A 26133-nucleotide genomic window follows, 5' to 3' on the forward strand; every position below is an offset into this window, starting at 1 on the left:
GGCTGCTTTTGGTTGTCCAGACCTATTATTGATTGCTATTCAGCATTGTATATTGGCACCTTTTCTACAGCATTTGGTAATTTTTCATATATGTACTTATTACCTCTCATGTGATGCTGTTGTTATTTCTTGCCCAGGGCTAGCTGACCTCACCTCTTGCTTGCTTGTATGTTTTGTACCTTCTTTTAAATGTTTTTAATATTGGTATATAATAAAGGCTATTTTTACCTTCTACTCTTGTTGTGCATCTGATTCATGTGCAGTTGCTTTCCTTCTTTGTTCCGTGATTTATGTCTCTATCTTAATCTGTAATGATGAACGGTGTTCCCTGACATCTTATCCCTAGGCTGTACAACCCTGAAATGACAACTGCTTTCCCTGCATCATGTTTTATAGTGTCTGCAATAGTTCCCTCTGATTGGCTGTACTAGACCATGTGATATGATAACTGCAAGGTATTCCAGTGAAGTCCAGGTGGCCATGCCTGATGTCCTGCATGCACTTTGGCTGATGTAATCTTTGTCAATTTGTGTAATGGCACCAGGCATTTTTTGTGATCTACTGGATGGAATCTCAGATTGTTTGAATTCATGAAATTTGACTCAAAGTCATTTCACAGCTGATTGATTTAATCATCTCGCTTCACAATCTGTAATTGTACCTTTCATTAACTAGCATAAATTACTTAGATGCTCTGCATTCATGTACTGATGGTGGTTTTGATACTACAGACATGTACTGATGGTAGTTCTGGCACTACAATCATGTACTGATGATGGTTCTGGAATTACAGTCATGTACCGATGTTGCTGAAGGTCTGACATAAATTCAAAAACTGAATTAAGGTGATTTTATTCAACATGTTTCGAAGTGTCACCCCACTTCTTCATCAGAAGATCCACTGATGAATGAATCCTGATGAAGATTTGGGGTGACATTTTGAAACGCGCTTAATAAAACCACCTTAATTCAGTTTTTCAATTTATGTTAACCCCTTCATCAGCGCAGTAATAGTTCCACATCAACTTTGTTTCTGATCTGCTTTGGCATTGCACTTTTTTCCCCTCAGCTTTTATGTACTGATGGTGGTTCTCGCAATGTATTCATGTACTGGTGGGAGTTCTGGCACTGCATTAATTTAAAGACAGTCATTCTTGCACTACAGTTATGTACCGATAGTGGTTCTGGTGCTGCATTCATGTACGGCAAATGGTTCTGGCATTCATGTACAGACGGTGGTTCTGAACTTGAGCACATGTAGCAATTCGATATGTACTTCATGGCTATGTTAAAAACTTAAAAATCCTCAAAACATAGAGTTTTGAGATTATGAGGAGGAATTGGTAAGGTTCTTCTCCAAAACTTGGACCTTTTTGCGGTCCTTGGGATTAGTTATGTCAATGTGGTCCTTGTACAAAAGTATGTTTTCCACCCTTGATAAATAGTGTTGAGTTTGAGGGGCAGTGGTAGAGAAACTAAGTGTGAACCACTGTGCCATACGTTACCTTTTCAAACCCTGTTTAATGTGGAGGACCAGTTTTATTCTAGAAGCTCTTCCCATTCTAACATCTTAGATATATACCAGCCAAACTAATCAATATCTGTAGAATTTGACATCCACCAGTGTATGAAGACCTGATTCTTCCCCAATATCAGATGTCTGGGGATAGAATAATTTAGACCTGTACAATGTATATATGGAACTGATGTGTATAATGTCACCAGTGATCACTGTATTACCTTTATAATGACACTATATACAGAGCTCCTGTATATAAAGTCACCAGTGGTAATGTTAGTGTTTTTAGTATTGGGAATACATGTAATAGCAGAAACTGCTGTGTGAATACTGACATGAAAAATTCAATAGCTATATGTAAGAATGAAATGTGAAAAATGGAACCTGCATTACTGCCATGAATATATGAATAAAGAGAAATTTAGCTACTGAATTGATCAATGCAATAGAGCCCCAACACTACGCCAAAGTATTTCTCTACGTTGGGGTCCCTAGCTTGTGTGTGTCCTCTCATGCAGTTAAAAAACTTACTGTGTATGGGAAGCTGAGACCCAGGCTATATATACGATGTGGATTGGCAATAGGTGTGTATGGGGAGGGTTCACAAACGAAAAACTACTAACAAATAAGAAATAACGTTTGGAACTCCATTGTATGTCTGAACTGGGTGCAAAAACCTAAAAAAACATCACTATGGGGAGATAAGGTATGCACACCAGTGACTATGTAAGGGGAATACATGTAATAGCAGAAACTGCTGTGTGAATACTGACATGAAAAATTCAATAGCTATATGTAAGAATGAAATGTGAAAAATGGAACCTGCATTACTGCCATGAATATATGAATAAAGAGAAATTTAGCTACTGAATTGATCAATGCAATAGAGCCCCAACACTACGCCAAAGTATTTCTCTACGTTGGGGTCCCTAGCTTGTGTGTGTCCTCTCATGCAGTTAAAAAACTTACCGTGTATGGGAAGCTGAGACCCAGGCTATATATACGATGTGGATTGGCAATAGGTGTGTATGGGGAGGGTTCACAAACAAAAAACTACTAACAAATAAGAAAATAAATAAATAAGACATCCACCAGTGTATGAAGACCTGACTCTTCCCCAATATCAGATGTCTGGGGATAGAATAATTTAGACCTGTACAATGTATATATGGAACTGATGTGTATAATGTCACCAGTGATCACTGTATTACCTTTATAATGACACTATATACAGAGCTCCTGTATATAAAGTCACCAGTGGTAATGTTAGTGTTTTTAGAATTGTAGTTTTTATTCATTTTCATTATTGTAGTATAATTCGGTCAATGTGTGATGGTAATATGTCGTCTGGTCACAGTGTTGCGGTATTTTTCTCATCTATCTGATATTACTTAGTCACTATGTGGTGGTAATATGTGGTCTGATCATGGTGTGGTGGTATTTCTCCTCTCTATGTGGTATAATTGGTCTTGGTATAGTGGAGGTGCTCAGTCAATTGTTCTCTCTGATCTCAATAACGTGAAGATTCTTTATTTCCAATAGAGATTAAATACTTGGAAATTTAATCCCTCCATGTGCAGTGACTATTAAGCAGTGGTAAATATGTACTTTTCAGAGGTTCTCCAGTGAAAACAAATAATTGTCTCTTCTAAGGCCACGTGCACATGTTGAGAATTTGGTGATTTTTTTTTTACCTCAGTATTTGTAAGCCAAAACCAGGAGTGGGTGAAAAATGCTGAAGTGGTACATGTGTTTCTGTTATACATTTCCTCTGATTGCTCCACTCCTGATTTTGTCTTAAAAATAGTGATGGGCGAACCTGAACTGTAAAGTTCGGTGTTCATACCAGACACTTAGTGTCCGTGCATGGATTCCCAACACGAACTTCTCAATGAAGTCTGTGTTACTCTTCAGGTTAAAGAAAGAAAGAGGGAAAAAAAGGCAAAATGGGGATTAAAGCAGGTCAGTTATTCTTACAGAGTCTCCCGCGCAGCTGTCACACTGCTTCCGGGTCTGCTCTTTAACTTACATGCATATTTACTGCTTCCCCGTCCACTCTGTGACAGCGTCTGTGATTGGTTGCAGTGAGACTGCTGGCATGCTGGCGTCTGTGATTGGTAGCCCTCACAGAAGCTGTCTGGGTCCCAAACGTTTAGTGCAAAAATAAATAAATAATTAAAAAAAAAAAATTGTGTAGGGTTCCCCATATTTTGATACCCAGCTCAGATAAAGCAGACAGCTGCAGCCACCAGCTGTGTGTAATATCTTGTCTGTGTATCAAAATATAAGGGACTTTAAATTATTGAAATAAATAATTTGTAAAACCTGGTGTGCGGTCCCCCCCCCCAATTTTGATACCCAGTAAATATAAAGCAGACAGCTGGGGGCTGGTATTCTCATGCTGGGGAGGTGCATGATTATTGTGCAATTCCCTGCCTAAAGAAAAACAGCCTGCAGCCGCCACAGAAGTGGTGCATCCATTAGATGCCCCAATTCTGGCGCTTACCCAGCTCATTTTGATTACCCTGGTGCAGTGGCAGTAATACAAGAGCTTAGTGACAACTGTGATTTGTCAAAAAATCACAGCTGTAATCAAGCCCGAGGTTAGTAATGAGGAGGAGTCTATGAGACCACGTAAGTAAAAAGAAATAAATACAAAACAGAGAAAAATCCTTTATTTATTGAGGAAAAAAATCACCCTCTTTCTCCAATTTTTTTAAACCCAAAACACACCTGTAGGTCCAACGTAATCCACAGACACAATGTCCGAAGACGACATCTGAGGTCGCAGTACATGGTCACATTAGAAAGTACGGCTGAGCACTGTAGCTTCAGTGACACACTGACGAAGCCACAGATCTGAGCAGTGACGTCAGTGAGTTCACCTGACCTCACAGTTGGTAGTTCCCACGGTACCCTAGCTGTGATTTCAGGTGATCTGACCTGAAGTGAGCTCAGCTGGGGTACCATGGCAACAGCTAGCTGTGACCTCAGGTGAACTCACTGACATTACCGCTCTCACAGCTGTGGCTCTGTCAGTGTGTCCCCCAGGCTGCAGTGATCAGTCACGTTGTCTAATGTGATTGAGCACTGTGCCCTTAGGATGTAGCATAGCTGAGATCACCATGGGACATCATGTATGTGAATTATGTCGGACCTGCAGGGGTGTTTTGGAGGTTAATAAATTGGAGAAAAAGGGTGTTTTTTAGGTAAAGGATTTTTCTCTGTGTTTTGTGTGTATTTCTTTTTACTTACATGATTAGTAATGGGGGTAGTCTCATAGACTCCTCCCCATTACTAACTTTGGGCTTGATGACAGCTGTGATTTTTTGACAAATCACAGCATTCATTAACCCATTATATTATATTACCCTGATTGCCACTGCACCACGGCAATCGGGATGACCTAGGTAAGCGCCAGGATTGGGGCATCTAATGGATGCACCAATTTTGGGATGGCATTGGGCTGCGATTTTTAGGCTGGGGAAGGCCCAATAACCATGCACCTCCCCAGCCAAGAATACCAGCCCCTACCTATCTGCTTTATTTTGGCTGGGTATCAAAATTGGGGGGGTCCACATGCTGTTTTTTTATTGTTTATCTAAATAATTTTAAAACGTCACATGGGGTCCCTCGTATTTTCATACACAGCCAAGATAACACACAGCTGGGAGCTGCAACCTACAGCTGTCTGCTTTAACTGAGCTGATTATCAAAATAAGTGGGACCCTATGCTATTTTTTCCAATTATTTATTTATTTTTACACTCCACTTCCGGGACCCAGACGGCTACTGTGAGGGAAACCAATCACAGACTCCGACACACCGGCAGCCTGCCTGCAACCAATCATAGATGGTATCATAGGCACCCCAGTCCAACCCTGTCTAAATTCACCTCTATGGGAAATCCACTTTTCTGTTCATATGAGGGGATTATTTGCATTTTTTTATGAAGAGGTTTTGAAAAATGATTGTTGGAAAAAAACAGTGCATTTCACATATTTAAGGGGGATCCAGATGTAATTCGCTCCAAACTAGGCACTGACAAATCAAAGGGTTGCAAAATAACTCTCCAGGACAAAAAAACTTCAAAAATCTGCAGCGTCTCAACTTTTTCAGGAACTGCTTAAGAAAAAAGTAAAAAAAAAAAAAAGCATCAAATACCTATACTTTCGCCTGTACTCAACTAGCTAGTGGTAAAAACCTTGAAATCCACAAATGAGAGAAATGATGGTAGTCCATTATCTCATACAGATAAGGGCACTTTACACGCTGTGATCTTGCTAGCGAGATCGCTAGCGAGCGTACCTGCCCCCGTCGGTTGTGTGTCACAGGCAAATCGCTGCCCGTGGTGCACAACATCACTAACACCCGTCACACGGACTTACCTTCCCTGCAACGTCGCCCTGGCCGGCGATCCGCCTCCTTTCTAAGGGGGCGGTTCGTGCTGCGTCACTGCGACGTCACACGGCAGCCATCCAATAGCAGAGCAGGGGCAGAGATGAGCGGCCGGAACATGCCGCCCACCTCCTTCCTGCCTCATTGCCGGTGGACGCAGGTAAGGAGATGTTCGTCGTTCCTGTGGTGTCACACATAGCGATGTGTGCTGCCGCAGGAACGACGAACAACATCGTACCTGCAGCAGCAACGATATTTGGAAAAGGAGCGACGTGTCAACGACCAACGATTTTTCACGTTTTTGCGCTCGTTGATCGTCGCTCCTTGGTGTCACATGCTGCGATGTCGCTAACGGCGCCGGATGTGCGTCACTAACGGTGTGACCCCGACGATATATTGTTAGCGATGTCGCAGCGTGTAAAGCACCCTTTAGCCCAAACAACAGTCACTATTGTCAGCGATCCTTATGGACTATTCAGAAAAAGTTCTCTTTGACATTCCACATATATTCAGTCTGCACACACACAGGGAATGCATAATAAACTAAAAGAAGCCAATCAAGTTGGTGTCATAAAAAGCTATTTGAACAGATATTTGTAATAACTATGATATGTGCATGAAGAAGACATTGGTACAAAGAAATGTAATGATAAGGACACAACCGCGACTGTACAGCACAAAATGAGTTAAGAAATGCTAGGACATCGTAAAAGATGCAAAAATAAAAAAAGCTTCCAACCGTCTAGGAGAGAAAATGTCACCACCTGGAATAACATAGCAAACCACCCTGAATGTATGGCACAGGAACAGGCAGACTGGCTTGTCCACCTCTGCAAACAAATTAAACCACCCTTCATCTGGTTCCCGTCTAACGTATTTCAAACGCATATCAGATGTGAGCGTCTGCAAGTTCAGTAGTTAGCTACTAGAGTTCCCAGAGCTCAAGATTTCCACTCAAGCTATCCATAAAGGGTGGTGTGTGTCATGGAGTTATGGTTATTTCTCTTGGAACAAATCCCCTCTTAAGGACCACAATGTCACGAAAGAATTACTAACCTAATTATAAAACATGCCACAGCCTTTAAGCAACATGTAACTGTTGGCAAAAGTCATGTTCTCGTAGTGCATCCCAAAACCCATGGCAGATATGCTTAAAGGAAATGTATTATCAGAAAATAAACAAAAGTTTAAGGCCATGTGCGCACTAGAAATTGACTTTTTCTTAGGGAAAATTCGGACCCTCTGAAAGAATCCTGCACCTGCGGTAAAAAAACGGACCAAAACTAGAACGAAATCCGCATGCGGTTTTGCCGCGGTTTGGTGCTGTTTTGGTGCGGATTTGCCGCGGTTTTTCCGCAGGTTGGTCCATGTGGATGTTTACCATTATCTAATGCAAAAGCCGCAGGTACCTGCAGAAAAGAAGTGACATGCTCATTAATTCCACAGCGAGAATTCCGCGGGTAAATCCGCAGGTATAAAAAAGTGTGCACACAGCATTTTTTTTTACCCATAGGTTTTTCTGGAGAATCACTGTAGAAATGTTAGAAACATTTTCTGCAGCAAATCCGCGGTAAAATCCGTAGTAAATCCGCAGCGTGCGCACATCGCCTAAATCAGGTTTTTATAAGGGTACTAGCTGTAGTACCCGGCGTTGCCCGGGATAGTAACTGTCTCTCTGTCTCTCTCCCAGTCTCTGTCTGTGTGTCGCTGTCTGTCTGTGTGATGCCCTGGCAAAGCCAGGTGGCCACAGAAAGAGTTAATCCTCCTTGGTAACCTGATCCCACACCGGTGCAGCAGGACAAACCACAGCCCCCAGTGTAAGAGAAAAGCAGAGCAAAGGGGAGGGGCTGGAGCAGAGTGTTTGGAGAGACAGACAGAAGAGGAGTCTGGAGTTGTAGCTCCCAGGCTGATAGCAAAGCGTGCTCTGAGAGGGCCGGGACAGGCTGTAGTGAGGAAGGGGCCAGAGGTAGCCGGAGCCGGGCGGTGGCCCCTCGGTACCTAGGGTGACCCGGATCACTACAGGGGAGTGGATTCCCCATTCCCGGCTGAGGAGAAAGAGGAAGAGAGTGGAGAGAAAGGCACCTGGCTGCAGGGAAAGAACAACAGGAGCTGCTGCACCGTGTGTGGGACACTAACACCCCCGTACCGAAGGCTGCGGACACCGGCAATTCCTAGTTACCAGTGACTCTGTGTGAACTACTTGTGAGTACGCCCGTGCCCTCGGGCACCGCACCGCAGCACTGCGCCCTGCTCCCTGCTTACCCCATCACCGGGCCCCGGGACAACCAACCCCCTACCCACGGAGGGGAGAAATAACAATCAAGCTGCTCCCTGTCACCGCTCCCGGGATCCCCATAAAGAGCAGCGGTGGTGTCCACACAATCACCACAACCGTGGGTGGCGTCACGGACAATCTCCCTTACCAAATCCCCTTTTACTGTGGAGCCTGGGATCACAGACCGGGTCACGCCACCGTGATACCCACAGAAGTGACCCCGTGGCCCGGATCTGAGTACCCCTGGTCCCCGGGCGACACATCTGTCTCGCTGTCTGTCTCTTTCCTTGTCTGTTTCTATCTCTCTGTCTGTATTTGCATCAGTCTGTCTCAATCTCTGTATCTGTCTGTCTCTCTCTCTGTCTCTTTGCCCGGCTGTCTCTTTGCCTGGTCTGTCTCTTTCCCGGTCTGTCTCTTTCCCGCTGTATCTCTTTGCCGGTCTGTCTCTTTCCCGCTCTGTCTCTTTGCCGGTCTGTCTCTTTCCCGCTCTGTCTCTTTCCTGCTCTGTCTCTTTCCCACTCTGTCTCTTTCCCGCTCTGTCTCTTTCCCGCGCTGTCTCTTTGCCCGGCTGTCTCTTTGCCCGGCTATCTCTTTGCCCGGCTGTCTCTTTGCCCGGCTGTCTCTTTGCCCGGCTGTCTCTTTTCAGGGCTGTCTCTTTGCCCATCTATCTCTTTCCCCGTCTGTCTCTTTGCCGGGCTGTCTTTCCAGGTCTGTCTCTTTCCAGGTCTGTCTCTTTCCAGGTCTGTTTATTTCCCGGTCTGTCTCTTTCCAGGTCTGTCTTTTTCCAGGTCTGTCTCTTTCCAGGTCTGTTTATTTCCCGGTCTGTCTCTTTCCAGGTCTGTCTTTTTCCAGGTCTGTCTCTTTCCCAGGTCTGTCTCTTTCCCAGGTCTGTCTCCTTCCAGGTCTGTTTATTTCCCGGTCTGTCTCTTTCCAGGGCTGTCTCTGTCTGTGTCTCTGTCTCTCTCTATCCATCTCACCACATACATCTTTTTACCTCACACAAACTTGTTATACTAACAGTTTATTTTGTTCCTATAGCAACCACTGACAGTTGCTATTTATAGCCTGCAGCTCCCACCTCCATTCAGCTTAATGGCTCCAGGATTTTTGTAGAGTAACTGGAAAGCACGGGGTTAAATTTTCCCACCCAAACATAGTCTATGACAGGGGTCCCCAACTCCAGTCCTCAAGGGCCACCAACAGTGCATGTTTTCAGGGTTTTCTTAGTATTGCACAGGTGATAATTTAATCATCTGCACAGGTGATCATTCAACACCCATGCAATGCTAAGGAAATCCTAAAAACATGCACTGTTGGTGGCCCTTGAGGACTGGAGTTGGGGAACTCTGGTCTATTACGTTCCCTGAGTCACATGGGGTGTCTGTGCAAAATTTCGTGATTGTAAATGCGACGGTGCGAATTCCTTTAGCGGACATACACACATACATACACTGAGCTATATGTATTATATGTTCAAATTGTCTCTCCATGTAGGAAGGAGATGAACTCTAGCACCACCTATTGGAAGTAGCAATCCTAAAAGTCAAAAGTGACCCTTTAACGAGCCTTTTCATATGATTAAGGATTTATACCATATCAGAACCCCAATTTGCCGACACGGTGTTTCGGGGTGATTGCCCCTCGTCAGTGCAAAGTATGAGATCTAAGGGTATGTGCACACAATCAGGAGATACTAAATTCTAGACACAGTGTCATTCCTCTTTCTCAGACTTGAGTGTTCTCTGTTGCAGAATGCAGTGTCTGTGCCCACCATCAAGGTTCTGGGTGCAGTGGACGTTTCCTGTGTTTTCCCCACTGAGAACACTTGCGTCTCTGCAAGCATAAATAGACATGCTACGGTTCAGAAAGCCCCACAACAGGTCAGTTTACGCTGCATAGAAAAGAAGCACAATGGGCAGGAGTTTCTATGAATCCCTTCCACTGTGTTTGTACTGCACAACGCAGCGTTTTGGACTCACCAAAAAGACGCTGCATCCTAAACGCTTCTATTCCCGATCATTGGCCCAAAAGAGTATTTTTTAAGAATTTTTGGAATTATTTTATTTTTTCCCATATCTGTATAAAAAAGAAATCTTGCAATTTACAGACTGGTCACTGAACTATACGTCCTATTTTTCAGGAGATGCACATGAACAATAGTAGCATGTGCACAGATCATTGTGGTAGGAGGGCAAGCAGGGTCAGCCTTGGCATCACATATTGTGAATAAAGGATCACATGTTATCAATTGCATAATAGAGGCATAACCACTTAACGCCATTTTCTGATGATACATAGGGTAATTAAAGACTTTGATATGAATTTCTATACATTAACGTACCGCCCATAGTAACAGAATACATGACTGCTAAGGGACCTATGGCCATGTGCACATGTTGCGTTTTTTCATGCGCTTTCGCAGCGTTTTGAACTGCAGCGTTTTAATGCAAAGATGCATGCATTTTGATTTCCAAGCAAAGTATATGAAAATTAGGCATATTGTGTGCTCATTAGGCGTCCAAAAACGCAGCGTTTTTTGTGACAAAAATTTGTCAAAATCTCTGCGTTTGAAGAAGCAACATGTCAATTGTTTTTACCATTTCGGCAGCGTTTTGCTAACATTGATGTCAATGAGAATTATCAAAACGCATCCTTAGGCCCCCTTCACACTTCTGTGAAAATCACCCACGTTTTTCACGGACGTGTCAGAGGTGCGTTTTGCCCTCCGTGAGCCGTGTTTATGGCACTACGTGTTTTCTCCGTGTGTTATCCGTGATAATACACGGAGAATGAGAACTTTCAACTCACCTGTCCCTGTCGCTGTCGCTGTCCGTCGTGCTGATCTTCGGTCTCCAGCCCTGCCGTCTCCCCGCTGCTGCTGCTTCCGTCCGCAGTGAAGTGAATATTAAATGAGCATAATGAGCGGCGGTCGGCAGCAAGTGACATCAGCGGCAGAGACAGGAGGGCTGGAGAAGGTGAGTAAAGTTTTGTTATTTTTTTCTCTGCCACGTGTGTTTTCTCCGGCGCATGTCACACGGGACCGCATCCACACTACATCCGTGTGGTCCGTATGCGGGCCGCGTGACACCCGTGATGCCAGAGAAAACGTGGACATGTCTACGTGTGGAACACACGGACACGCGAATGCTCCACACGTACACACGTTCCATGGCAAAACACGCACGTGTGCGCAGACCCATTGATTTTAATGGGTTTACGTGTGCCCGTGTCTCCAGTACGTGCCGGAACGGACCTAACATGTACCGGAGACACGTGCATGTGAAGGGGGCCTTAAAGAAATTTCTAGCGTTTTACATGTTTTTTTGATGCTAAATACGTGCTTTTTTGACAAAATCAAAGCATGCGTTTTTGGCATTATAGTAAGGTCAAGAGGTTTCCATTTGCCCTCACATCCATTTCTACTTTAAAAAATGAGTTAAACAATATTTTTACTTTATTTGGAACATAATTATTAAATCCCAATAATCATTTTCGGTAAATTATCATTATAGTGTATGATTTAAAGGTAATTTTTTTTTTTTTTTTCCTACTGTTTGAATGTTCAAACTTTATTTATTTGTGAATTTATTTTGAAAACGCATCTCAATTTAAGCACTGAAAATGCATGTAAAACGTGGCCAAAACGCGTCAAAAACGCTATAAAAACGCATGCGTATTTCCTGCGTTTACGTGGTCAAAACCAAATTTGACAATGACAAATTCTGCCAGAGAATGCATTCATTTCTGCAAGATACTGAACGCAACGTGTGTACATAGCCTATAAGTCAGAGAGCGTGCAGTTGCTCAGCACCTGGCCCTCTGACAAACCCATCTTCAAAATTTCAGTGGCATCCTCAGGATTAAGGAACTGGCCTGCGTCTGTAAGGCCTCACTCCCACATGCAATTAAAAATGGCGAGTGCAATCCGATTTTTTTATTTAGTTTAGTTATCAAAAATAGGGGGGAAGTCATATAATTTTTTTTTTATTAACTCCATATCCACATGTTTGCAGGGCAATTGCCCCATTTTGCTTCCTTTTGCCCTTACTATGACCATTTTACAGCCATTTTACCACACAGAAGTTCAGGTCTCAATTGGCTTATATGGGCTTTGAGGTCCACAGTCAAGTTTGGGTCAAGTCCGAACTGTAAACTAAAGTCTGGCAAACTTCCATGGCCGCTCATCCCTAGTCACCATTGATCACAGTCGCTGGGTGTCGCAGAGTGCAGCATGAGTTGGGAGTGGGTGCAGCTCAAAGCCTATGGAGCCATGTTCTGAGGCTTCATAGCTTTTGATCTCCGTGATTGAGGAACAGAATGGGAACCACTGGAGTACGTTCGAGCTGGGAACTTTGCTTTCTAATAATGTGGTGAACAAAGAAGTGTCTTGTTTTTGTTCCTCTCTTTTTATGTCTTTCAGATTTCCTACTTTGGATTCGTTGGACTACATTGGAACTGCATTTTTTTTTTACTAAACTGTTAAACCAAGGAAAGCGTGAAAAAGTCCACCAAGACAAGACACCAAAAACAAACTGAAAATTTCAACAACACATAAAATTACATTTTCTTCAATCTTCACATTTTCCTCAATATACCTGCAATAGAACATTCTAAAATACAGTAAAATATTGTTTTTTTCTTTCACGGCTTCCAGAATTGAGCAGTCCATCTGCTGCCGTGACCCGCGAGTCAAACCGGCAGCATAGCAGACCCGAGGCATAAGTCTTTGGAGCTCGCACCCGGGAGTCCTTGTTACACTACCATACATACACACCGAACAAAAAAAAGAATCACGGGAGGCTCAGGTCCATTGAGTCCATGTCTCGTGGGCACAGTTCTTAGAAAAATGAAAACAGGGGGGGTCGCAACACGGAAAAATCAACCGCAACTGAAAGAGGGCAATGTCTTTCCTGAACTGGACCCAGCGGGTCCACAAGTCCACAGTCCATGGTACAGGACCCGACTGGCTCTTCTAGTTCTCCTCCCTCCTTTTTTCTCAGCAGTCCCCTTCATAACCTGGGTTGCCCGGTGGGCATAGTCAAAGTTCCAGGGGCGCTGGACACAGTCTGTTGGTGATAAACAGGCAGTCCCGAAAATCCAGAGGGAGACGCAGGCGCAACAGGCACAAAACCGCACACCAACAGACAACAGGGCCTCTTGGCCTTACACCCTTGGGGATGCGGAACAGTCCCTGTATGCTTTCTGGAACACGATTCAACCAGGGTGCAAATTTTAACTAGGGCAGCCATATTCAGGGGGCCGCTCCCTTTCCTCTGTTGACATTGACTAACGCTGTGGCTTGATCCCGTAGCTCCATCTTCACTGAGGTGGATCCTTGGCTAGTTTCACTGCCACTGGCCTGGGGAGTGATGTGTGTTGTTCAATTGGGGCTCTTTCAGCTGGACGGCTATAAAAGCCTGGTCCCTCTTCAGGGGTCACCTCATCTTCAGCGCGGGCCCACACCATCACCACTACATAGGGGTCCCAGGGACCTTCCTTCCCATTCCCTTATGCCCGCTGCACATACCAACTCCCTGTTGACAAAAACTTTATCCCCCGTGCCTGATTCACAGATAAATCCATACCAGTGCTCGTGGTCCAGATAATGGAGCAGGCCTCTGGTGATTTCATCAGCCATGGCTCCATACCCGGGTTGGGTGAGCTGCTCCCGCACCCAGCACTCCTTGGTTTTCTTCTCCTTCATGACCTCCCGCCTCCAAGCTGCCTCCTCGGGAGTCGGAGGAGGTGGAGGGGGCTGCACAAACCATATCTGGGTAGTTTTCAGTGGTAACCTCTCCTGCAGTCGGGGCTTCCTCTTGTACCGGAGGTGCTCTTGGATCTGGGGTCACTGTTCCGGTATGTAGATGTTGGATGGGGATGGCTGATTGGGATTTCTCTTTGGTGCGTACGTCCCTTTCTCCCGCGGCAGCGCTCACTAACCCGACTGGGCCCCCCCACAGCCACTGTACTCACCGCTGGGCTGTCTCGTTGTTCCCCCAGCTTCTTCATGGGACAGGCGGTGGTTTCACTCATTGGTGTGGCCAATGCAGGGGCAGCCGGTGAAGGAACAGCCGGATCTGAGGTGGCCGGTTTAGCTGCAGCTCCCATCACCTTCTTCTCACCTGAAGAAAAAACAAAAAAGCTAGCACTAATTTTGCACTACAGCACTAAAAAATTCCAACTGTACTTATTATAAATATGAGATTTTTGTCAAAAAATTGCAATTTCTTGAGCCACTTCACGGCAAATCTCTGTTGGGGCGGTCCTAACACTAAAATATTTTTATAAAATGTGCCAAACGGCCTCACATATGAAATAGTAGAACTGCTCTTAGCAGCACTCACCTGGTCTATTTCAATCCCGTACCCATGACTGAATCATGGCTGTGGGAGGGACAGGTCCAAGCAAATAATGCATGAAGTAAATAGCCTGTGGACAGGGCCTGATGACTGAATGTGGACACACACTACTATAAGAAATTGGAGTCTGACCCTACACAGGACTATTACAAGGAACTTAACAAGTTGGCCTCTTGTCTGCCTGACATATCCATAAGAACTGATGAACTGATACCGGTGAGTCCAAGAATAGGCACATTCTACATGCTTCCCAAAATTCACAAATCTGGAAACCCAGGAAGACCCATCATTTCATGTGTGGGCACCCTCACTGAACAAGTTTCTGGATGGGTAGAGGGTATCCTTAAACCCTTGGTAAGGGATACAACCAGCTACATCCAGGACACTACTGACCTATTGAAAAAACTATCAGCAATAGGTCCTCTTCCAGAGGGAACCATCCTTGCCACCATGGATGTGGAATCCTTGTACTCGAATATTCCACACCAGGATGGATTAAATGCTTGCAAAATTTTCCTGGAAAATACAGGAACTGATGCCAATTCTGTGGTGAAGCTTACAAAATTCATCCTCACCCATAATTACTTTGCATTTGACAATGACATATATCTACAGGAGACTGGGACTGCAATGGGAAGCAAAATGGCACCACAATATGCAAATCTTTTCATGGCCAAGCTTGAGAGTGACTTTTTATCCTCTTGTCCTATCAGGCCTCTGGCCTACTACCGTTACATTGATGATATTTTAATTATCTGGACAGAGTCTGAGCAGCAGCTGAAGACCTTCCATGAACAATTTAATCAGTTTCATCCCACCATCAACCTAACACTCAACTACTCCTGCACGGAAATCAACTTCTTGGACACCATCATTAAACTACGGAACAATGAAATACAGACATCCCTGTACAAGAAGCCAATTGACCGTCCAACATACCTGAAATGGGACAGTTTTCATCCAAAACACATAAAAAACTCTATTGTATACAGCCAGGCTATCAGGTACAATCGGATATGTTCCAACAGTACAGATAGAGACAATCACCTTGAGGGCCTCAGAAAAACCTTTCTGAATCAAGGCTACCACCCAAGAACAATTGAAAACCAGATTATAAGAGCCACCAGAATATCAAGAAACCATCTTCTACATTATAAAACCAAAGAAGAGAACAACCGGGTCCCTCTTGTAGTCACCTACAGTCCACATCTGGAGGTGTTTAGAGGAGCTGCATGGAAACTACAACCATTACTGCAAAAAGATGCCCGGTTAAAATCTATTTTTCCAGACCCCCCACTTCTGTGTTTTAGACAGCCCCCAAATCTAAGAAGCATCATTGTCAGAAGCTCCCTGTCCTCTCCAACACCAACAGGAACATTTCCCTGCAACCAGAAAAAATGTAAGACCTGTCCATTAATATTGACAACGGACAAGATAAAGATTCCCAGATCACATCAGGACTACAAGATCCCAGGTACCTTCAGCTGCACTACAACCAATGTGGTGTACTTAATTATATGTACCAAATGTCCAACTGGGGATCTGTATGTAGGGGAGACCGGACAACAGCTCAGGACAAGGATGAATTCTCACCGCCACACAATTAGAGAAAAAAGGATGGATCTACCTGTAAAAATTTCTGTAACCCCGACCGCAGCATCATGGACATGAAATTGCTGGTATTGAAAGGAAACTTCAAGTCCCAGAGAGATAGGAGACTATGGGAGTACAAACTTATGATGACCTTTGACACATTCAGAGAAGGAATGAATGTGTCTCATGGATTCATGTCTTTTTACATCAGTTAAAAGATGTGCTCCTCTGACCATCCGAGCGTGTCACAGCCCGGACCAGACACTTATCAGAGGACAATAAAACTTTCACACTGAACTGCAGCAGTATTTATGGCCCCACAACAGTTTGCCCCCCTGCCATAGTGATAGTTCTGTTTCATATAACTTGTTGTTTTTTTTTTGTTTTTTTTTTACTGCACTATTCTAAGTCCTGTTGTGCATAAATATGTGACTCTTCAGATTTTGTGTTATACCATGCCTGATGAAGAGACCTGAGTAGTCTAGAAAGCTTGCAATTATTACCATCTTTTCAGTTAGCCATTAAAAGGTATCAACCACTGAGGACTTTCTGTTCTTTTAAACAAAATTTTTGAATGTGAACAGTCACCAATCACCAAAATCTAAACAGGTGGAATACATCCCAAATTTGGGTGCATAGCAAGGTGGGGGTCAGCCACCAACCAATTCAATGAAGAAAAAACAAAAAAGCTAGCACTAATTGTGCACTACAGCACTAAAAAATCCAAGCTGCCTCCTCGGGAGTCCGAGGAGGTGGAGGGGGCTGCACAAACCAAACCTGGGTAGTTTTCAGTGGTAACCTCTCCTGCAGTCGGGGCCTAGTCTTGTCCCGGAGGTGCTCTTGGATCTGGGGTCACTGTTCCGGTATGTAGATGTTGGACGGGGATGGCTGATTGGGATTTCTCTTTGGGGCGGACGTCCCTTTCTCCCGCGGCAGCGCTCACTAACCCGACTGGGCCCCCCCACAGCCACTGTACTCACCGCTGGGCTGTTTCATTGTTCCCCCAGCTTCTTCATGGGACAGGCGGTGGTCTTGTGGCGCCCTGGACTAGCCAGGGGCCACAGGTACCAACACACACACACCCCCACCGCCAGCAGGTCACAGCAGTCATCTCCAGTGAGACCTGATTTCCTCCCTCGGGTTCAGACAGACACACCAGGTGGGCAGAGTCAGGCAGATGGACACGCCCACCGAGGAGTCTAGCTGGTCTGAGGCAGGAAACAACAGAGAAAAGTCCAGGCAGAGGAAGGGAGAGGAGGTGTGCAGAGTGGCAGAAGCAGACAGGGGCCTAGGTTGGAGCCTAGGACCCTCTTGTAGTCAGTCAGGCAGACGGTAGTGGCCGTCTGCAGGGGCCGGGAAGACAGTCCTGGTGGAACCGTAGGTAGCCGGGACCGGGTGGTGGCCCGTCCGGTACCAAACTGGGGAGCCAGCTGGAAACCGGAGCACAAGAGAAGCATATAAAGAAAGTGCAGGGAAGGACGCACACTATTAGCCTGGAGTCAGGGGAGAAACTACAGCAGCCGGCTGCGGGACCCGTCCATCCAGCCGTTTGTTTTACCAGAGACTCCGTCTATATTATTGGCTGAGTGAGTACCACCGTGCCGTCTGGCACCGCGCTGCCCCCGCGACCCTGCACCTCACCAAACCCTGCCATCCACCTTTCAGTCTCCATCACCGGGCCCCGGGACCACCAAAAAACCCCTACCCACTGAGGGGAGAGAAACATCTCGGCTGCTCCCTGTCATCGCTCCCGGGATCCCCGTCCAGAGCAGCGGTGGTGTCCCCAACCTCACCACAAACCGTGGGTGGCATCACGGACCGACTTCCCAAACCCCAAAAACTATTCCCCTTTCACTCACGGGCGAGGAGCGCCGCTCGAGTCCCCGGATCTGGCCCACCGCTCGAGCCACCGAGCAGCAGTAGCAGCAGTGCCGGACCCGAGCGTGGTGAGCGCAGCGTCCCCTCCCCGCCCGCGACAGTCTCACTCATTGGTGTGGCCAATGCAGGGGCAGCCGATGAAGGAACAGCCGGATCTGAGGTGGCCGGTTTAGCTCCCATCACCTTCTTCTCACCTGCTCAGAGCCTCTGCAGCTGTTCCTCCTCCTGGAACCCTCACAGCCAGTGCAGGCCTCCAGGCAAGGACGCAGCGGTCCAGACTACTTGGACCCAGGCCCGGCCATGGTCCGCCTTGACTTCTTCCCACATCCACTTCAGCACATCCTCACCGGCGGCTTCAGCAGCACCACTCCACTGAGGATGCTTTCCTTGTTCCTTTGCTACCTTCAAACAGGAACAGAATGGCGCCGGCTTCCTGTTCCTGCTTCTCTGTGTTCTCTTCAGCCGCGTATTCGAGGGCAGGGCCTACTCCGGCCACCGCGCCCACACACTTCTTCCCTCCGCCCGCCGCATTCTTCTGCACAGCAGCGGGCGGCCAGTATTCTTCTCAATATCTGAGTTGTTCCTCCTTCCTATGAACATTCCTTATTAGGTATGTACTTCCCTGGCATTTACATGCCACACAGTTTAACCCTGTATTGGCCACTATCTTCAGCTGCTTCTTACCCTTTTTTTTAAAAAAAAATGATTTTTTTATCCCTAGAGAGTGACTCAGCACCTGTTACATAGAGGATTTTTTTCCTTGATATAACCTAATATCTTTTTAAGGCCCATGTCTCCTAAGTAAGACATCACATGTAGCATTACCATTTACTAATTATCTATTAACCAATTGATCATTTAGCCACATATTAATACAATTTTGTTCCCCATACAGTATTGTGGGTTTCATATGCCAGATTCAGGTTTCCTATGCAATTTACGTGGTCCTATAATCCAGGTAGGAGTACCTATATGAAATGACACATTTTTTATAATATCAGAATCTGGTTCTTCTTCTTTTCTTATAGATATATACTATATTTACAGTATCACCAAGTCAATCTCCTCTGCTGCCGCAGGACGATCACTAGGCTACTTATCTCACGGTACATCTAATCTGCCACTTTTAAAACGATTCTATCCATAGGTATACTATTAAAATTGTTAATTACTGGTAGACTTCATTATATCTATCAGTATTTATTTACTATTTTTCATACAGATGTCCTTTTCATGATAAGACCTTGTTGGTTAAACCAATCCACTCATATTGCCACTCCTGAATTCAGGTACTCTATCCCACAAGCCATATGGTACATATTGCAAACAATGTTTTCATACAATGACTAATCACTATATATCTCTATATATATCAGGTATCCATATATGGACATGCATACCATTCCATACTGACATCTAGTTCCCTATATATTCCATCTGGTGAGCACCTTACCGCACATATCTTTTGACACACCACACTTATTCTTGTGACAGCAAGTACCTCTGTGACGCCCTGGACTAGCCAGGTAGTCACAGACACAACACCACACACACCCCTTCCCCGGATAGGTGACAACAGTCACACTAAAATCCTTGTTGCCACCCTCCAGGGTCTGATGTCCACACCAGGTGGGGAAGAGCCAGGCGGTTGACTCCGCCCACCGAGGAGTTCACAGGCCTGGAGGCGGGAAAACAGGACAGTTCAGTTCGGTCAGCGAGTGAGTGGAGAGAGTTGAGGAGGAGAGAGACACACACCGGCGGACCTGAGTCCAGGCCCGCCAGTGGAACTGCAAGTGTCTAGGTCGGAGCCCAGACACCTCCAGCAAGGTCGGCAGACGGTGGTGGCCGTCTGCAGGAGTTGGTGTACGGTCGGTGGAACCGTAGGACCGGGGTCGGGCGGTGGCCCGCCGGTACCAAACCGGGGAGCCGATTGGAACCAAGCACCAGGCAGGGTACTCAGACCCCGACTAGGCTAGAAGCCGCCCTGATAGTCGAATTTGCTGATTGCGGTCTGGACCTCAGGGGTTCATTCCCACCCAAGTCTCGATTGAAGGCAACAGCCCAACCAGCCAGGATAAGTGCCACCGCCAACGGCAAGAGATCCAAAGGGCCAGCGTCTGCGGGCAAACGGGCTCCCCCGACACTTACACGCCAGGGAGCGGACTAACGGTGTCCAGGCACAGGAGTCAAAAGCTACATAACATAGGTGCAGGGAAACGACAGTCATCACCAACCTGTCCAGGGAGAACACTGCAGCCGGCTGCGGGCCCCGTCCATCCTGCAGTTTGGTTTACCAGAGACACCGTTATCTTGTGTCATAGTGAGTACACCAGTGCCGTCAGGCACCGCACTGCGCTGCACCGCAACACTGCGCCCTGCACCCCGGCCCTCACCTTCCCGCGGGCCCCCGGGACCATCACCCCTGCCCACGGAGGGGTTAACACCAAGCTGCATAACACCGTCCCCGGGAGGCCTAGTCAACGGCAGCGGTTATGTTCACCATACAATCACCACAACCCGTGGGTGGCGTCACGAACTTTATCAATTCCACCAAACAATCACCCAAACCACTGCGTGCACTGCCACTACTCCTTTCAGAGCGACGTGACCCCCGGGTCCGTGAGAGGCTTGAGCCACCACCCGCAGTACATGAGCACGGATCCGAGCGGCACGGCGGCCGCAGCCGAGGCCGCGGGGCGGTACACATCTACTCCACTATGTGTTCCACTTACTCTATTGATTATTATATATTGACATCTTATATTTCAGTTCTTTGTCATATTTTGATATTTCTTATTATTACTTTATTGTACTTAGTGGATGATGAGATCATCCCTTGCACAAATTCATACTGTTTATTGCATAATAATTTTTGGATTACATATGTTTTGATCTATCATTAATTGGTGTCTATGTTTATGTTTTATGTTTTACTCTGTATCTAGATGGTTTGATCTGACGAAGGCCAATAGGCCAAAACGTCACTTGTGGCGGACTATGACAATTGTACAGCACCTCTCACTATTTTTTTTGCACCAATAAATAAAGAATAGAAAAGAGCTGAATTCCAGTGTATGTTTTCTTTGGGGTACTAGTAGTGTGCCGGAGTTTCTTCATATTTTTTTTTTCTCATTGCCATTTTTTTCTTCTGAGCACCTTAATCCGTGACGCAGGGTCTTATCTCATTTTAGTATTCTTCGGACCAGCCCCCGGAGGTGGTACTGACTGCTTCTTACCTCCTGGGGGCTGGCCAGCTGTTCGTGCCGAAGCGCCCTGCGTACGCCCACGATGGGTCTGGGCCTTGTGGTTCCACGCTGCCATGGCCATTTTTACTTTCACATAAGTGGCGGCAGCATCCATTTCCCTTTTCTTCCGCCACACTCGGGCAGCACACCATATCGTCTTTGCCCTGCGATCAGGGCCAGAACATGGCGGCAAATCCTGCCGACTACGCCAAGTTGTGAGGTCGGGGTGGAAGGCTGTAGTGGCCGTGCTGTCAGCTTCAGAGAAAGGAGAATTGCTTTGTCCTCCACATACTGTGACAACATACTGCTGAGGTAGGAACAGACACGCACAGGGATTCTTATTAACACAACGTTCTTTACTTGATCCAACACCATTATGTTTAACATTCAGGGCACCAGTTTCGGTCCTACAGGGGTTCCTCTCAAACTCCACAGTTAACTTCCCTGGCACTCAAGTATCTTCGGGCACTCCTAGGTCCCTTATCCCCCTGGCTAGCGTCGCACATACAGAGTGCGGATCATTCCATCTCCTGGCTCCCTTCACCCCACCACCAGGTTCACAGTGTGTTTCTCCTCGGACGGCTGTTTCCGGCCAGGACCAGACCTACCCTTCTCCGGAGGGCGCAATTAGCCATTGGCTGCCAGGAGGATTGTTCAGCTAATTGCGGCAGGGAAACGGTCACCTTATTGACCGGCTAGACAAAACCCACAGCAGGGGATGTGGTTAGACCAATCCTACAGTTCCAGGATCTCACGTTCCACCAGTCCAAGATTGATCCTTAGGGTCAAATAATTCACTAATGTTAGGCCTCTATTCCACACCTCCAATAGATGTGGTCACGTACTCCTCTCGGGGACTCTCCTGCTTTTTTCCTGTCTCCTCTGCTCCACCCCGCTAACCCCTTCCTTACTCACAGGACCAGGGAGCGGCCGGGCACACGAGGGGCACCTTGTGACCATACAATAACATTACACAGTAAAAACCATAGAACTACAGGTCTTTGACAGTCTGCAGGTCTGGGGTGGGCTGAGCCCTGCACCTCCTTACAAGCTGACATCAACCCCAATTACTATTACCCTGATTAACACCGAACCAGGGCAATCAGGAAGAGCCTGGCAAAGCGCCAGAACTGGCGCATCTAATGGATGCTCCACGACTGGGGCGCCTGCGGGATGCTATGTTAAGACTGGGAAGAACTAAATAACCATGCTCTGCAGCCTTTCAACAAACTTTATTAACATACGAACAGTACCCAAAGTCCAAAATTGGACACAGACTTCTTTTAAAAAGCAGAGTTTGAGACCCGATACGAACCCCAAACTTTACCGTTCTTGATAGCTCATCCCTAACGGTGACAGCAGGAATGTCGTCACTCATCGCTCTTGGGAGAGGTGACATCAGAAATGTCATCACTCATCAGAATGATGATCAGTAACGTTCTTAACGTCACCGCTCAGCAGAGTCACAGGGAGCAGCATTAGCATCTCCATTACTAACACTGTAGCTTGATGACAGCCTACACGACACAGCTGACAACCCCAAAACCATTAATTGTAATGCCACTGCACCAGGGAAATTGGGAAGAGCAGAAGCGAAACACCACAATTGGTGCATCTTATGTGGTGTGCCACTTCTGGGGTAGCTGTGGGGTGGTAATTTTAGGTTGGGAAGGTCCCAATAATCATGGACCTTCCCAGCCTGATAATATCAGTCCACAGCTGTCTGCTTTACCTTTGCTGGTTACCAAAAATAGGGGGGACCTCACGTCAGTTTTTTAAAATAATTTATTAAGTTAAAACAGGCTAAACATGCTTTAGTGCCACATGAAAGGCACTAAAGGGTCCAAGTGTATAATATATAGGGGGGTTGGGACATTATATAACTGAAGGATATCTATCTCTCTACCTATCTATCTACTTTTTTTAGATTTTAAGAAGCACATTTTCCCCAAAAATTGCCAAATGTAGTTTACCGGGGGCACATGTGGGCCTTGGAGCAGGGTCACCGGAAACCAACGGCACAGGTAGGGCGATGCTGCTAACCCTGGGCTGGAAGGAGTCGGGTACTGCTGGTGCGAGGCAGGCGCCATTGATCTTCTGGTGCTGGACACAATAGACTTCAGGAAAATTGTGTCGCAGGTGGCGCATGTGAAGATTAAAATCTTGGCTCTCTGAGATCTCAATCTGCGCATGTGCCCCCTCCAGCGCTATTTTCCTAAAGTCCATCTCCTTCGTCGCCAATAGATCAATGGCATCTGCCTCCCACTGCCGCGACACCCCCTCCTCCCAGCATTGCCGCATTTATGCCACCACCGACTCCCTGTAGCCCCACGTCCACCAACCCCCCCCGGTAAGCTACACTCAGCCTATAAGACAGACCATAAGACTACAAGACGGATCCCCATGTTAACATTAAAAAACATTTTTTTTTCAATTTTACCCCTCTTGATTTGGGGTGCGTCTTAGGGTCTGATGATTCTTATAGTCCAAAAAATATAGTATCTATCTATCTGTCTGTACATTTAAATGTGATTGATTTTTTATTTCTGACAACTATGGTAGCAGGAATTTACATAGAGTATTGTGATGTTAAGAACGCATTGCATACGGATAGCCCGTGCATGTCAAACGGATGCTAGGCGAGAAAAAAATCGCACAGTAACATTGCACTTGTATAGCATACTAAATAACATACGCATGTCACTCGTCCCACTTTTCGGGGATGAGTATCAGAGCAATTATTTATACGCTAGTGGGAGCAAGGCCTAGGTCTGAGACACCATGCACTGCACCGAAGATTACGCTACTATATCGCGCCTGCAGTGCGAAGCCTCAGTACTAACATTGCACAGACCAGCAGTGCATCATGGAAATGGGGCGAAGTGAGTGGTGTTTGCTTATTTTTTGCATGTCAATAGCTGTGGGGATCTACATAATGAGTGAGTGTGGGCTGCGGGTACATCATACTAAGTGTGAGGCAGTTGGAATATAATGCTGATTGGGGGATTTGGTTGTGGGGCACATCATACTCAGTAGGGTGTTAAACTGTGTCTGACATCATGCAAAGTGGGGGATATCTCTCTGAGTGGTGTGCTAAGGGGCTATAAAAATGAGTGGGGGACTGATATTTGGGGTCATCATACTGAGTGAGTGTTAGGCCTCTTTCACACGTCCATGAAAATCACGCACGTTTTTCACAGACGTTTCAAAGGTGCGTATTGCCCTTCATGTGCCGTGTTTATGGCACATGTGTGCTCTCTGTGATAACACACGGAGAACAGGAACTTTCTGTTCATCTGTCCCTGGTGTTGCGGTCCGTGGTTCTGATCTACAGTCTCCGGTCCTGCCGACTCCCCGCTGCTGCAGCTTCCGACCCGCAGTGGAGTGAATATGCGAGGAGCATAATGACCGGGGGTCGGAAGCAAGTGACAGCAGCGGCAGAGACAGCAGGGCTGGAGAAGGTGAGTATAGAAATTCCTTTTATTTACCAGACACGTGTGTTTTCTCCGGTGTGTGTCACACGGATCAAATCCGTGCGGTCCGTGTGCGGTCCGTGTGACACCCGTTTTTTCGGAGAAAAACGGACATGTCTACGTGTGGAGCACACGGGCACATGTATGCTCCACACAGACACACGGTCCATGGCAAAACACATGTGTCTGTGTGGAGCATACCCATTGATTTTAATGGGTCTACGTGTGACGGGTCTCTGGCACTTGAGGAAACGGTCCAAACACGTACCGGAGACACAGACGTGTGAAGGGGGCCTTAGGCTGTGGGGTGCATCAGGCTGAATAAGGGGCAATGGGGTACATCTTACTGTGTGGGGGGCTGTAGAGCCATCATGCTGAGTGGAGTGGGTGGGGTGGCATTAAGGACTATCATACAAGTACGAGTAAGAGGCTTTTGGAAACATCATACTGAGGGGTTGTGGGAACAACATGTGCAGCATGGTGGCTGGGTGGTTAGCACTGGGGTCCTGCGTTCAAATTTCACAAAGGACAACATCTTTAATGACTTTGTATGTTCTCTCCGTATTTGCGTGGTTCTCCTCGGGGAGCTCTGTTTTTTACCCCACAATCCAAAGACATACTGACACAAATTTATAGTGTGATTATGATATCTGTAAAATGCTGGGGAATTAGTAGCGTGGTATAAGTGAGTAAAATGAATAAAAAAATCATACTGTTTAGGGGAGTGTCGGGACCATGATATTATAGGGGGTGAGAGACTGAGGAGTATCATACTGAGGGGGTGATCATACTGAGGGGCTGTGTGAGCATCATACTGTGTGAGGGTATCATACTGAGTGACGGCTGTATGGACACCATCCTGAGTGGGGGCCATTGTACTGACAGATCTAGCGGGTATTATACTCTTTTTATGTGGGTTCAGCATTTTTGTGAGCTTCAAACTGTATGATTGTCATAAAAGGGACTTCAATCTTGGTATAATTACTGTGTACATGCCGCAATACATGTCTATCTCCCTGCTTATGAAAGTTATGACCCTGTCTACTCTGCCGCATATATTTAGATTTTTTTTTAGCTGGGAGGGCAATTAAAACTTTTGGTATGAGACCCTATGAATTTTATGTACGGTATCCTGGTATCCAGACATTTGTTCTCATTTAACTCCAGCATTTAACATTTCTCTACTGCTGAGAAGATAGTTTTATTTTGTCGCAGGCCATCCTGTCTAATTGATAATTACCTTTTGTAATATTCAGTTTGCACTTTATCCTGAAGAAACTTTAGTTCGGTCGTTAAAACTTATGGCCATGTTGTCGTGTAGGGGTAAATGTTGTGTTTTTTCCACTATGTTTTTCAAGTGTAAAAAATCTGCTGTGTTTAAAGTTGTGATTAG

General features: G+C 46.1%; 1 protein-coding gene across 1 annotated transcript in view; it reads left to right on the forward strand.

Annotated features, from left to right (window-relative positions):
• Positions 1-26133, forward strand: part of GLI1 (GLI family zinc finger 1) — a 224651-nt gene that overhangs the window by 73511 nt on the left and 125007 nt on the right. The gene's annotated exons all lie outside the window — the stretch shown is intronic.

Source organism: Anomaloglossus baeobatrachus, chromosome 2 (genome assembly GCF_048569485.1).
Source record: "Anomaloglossus baeobatrachus isolate aAnoBae1 chromosome 2, aAnoBae1.hap1, whole genome shotgun sequence".
In the NCBI taxonomy this organism is placed as follows: domain Eukaryota; kingdom Metazoa; phylum Chordata; class Amphibia; order Anura; family Aromobatidae; genus Anomaloglossus; species Anomaloglossus baeobatrachus.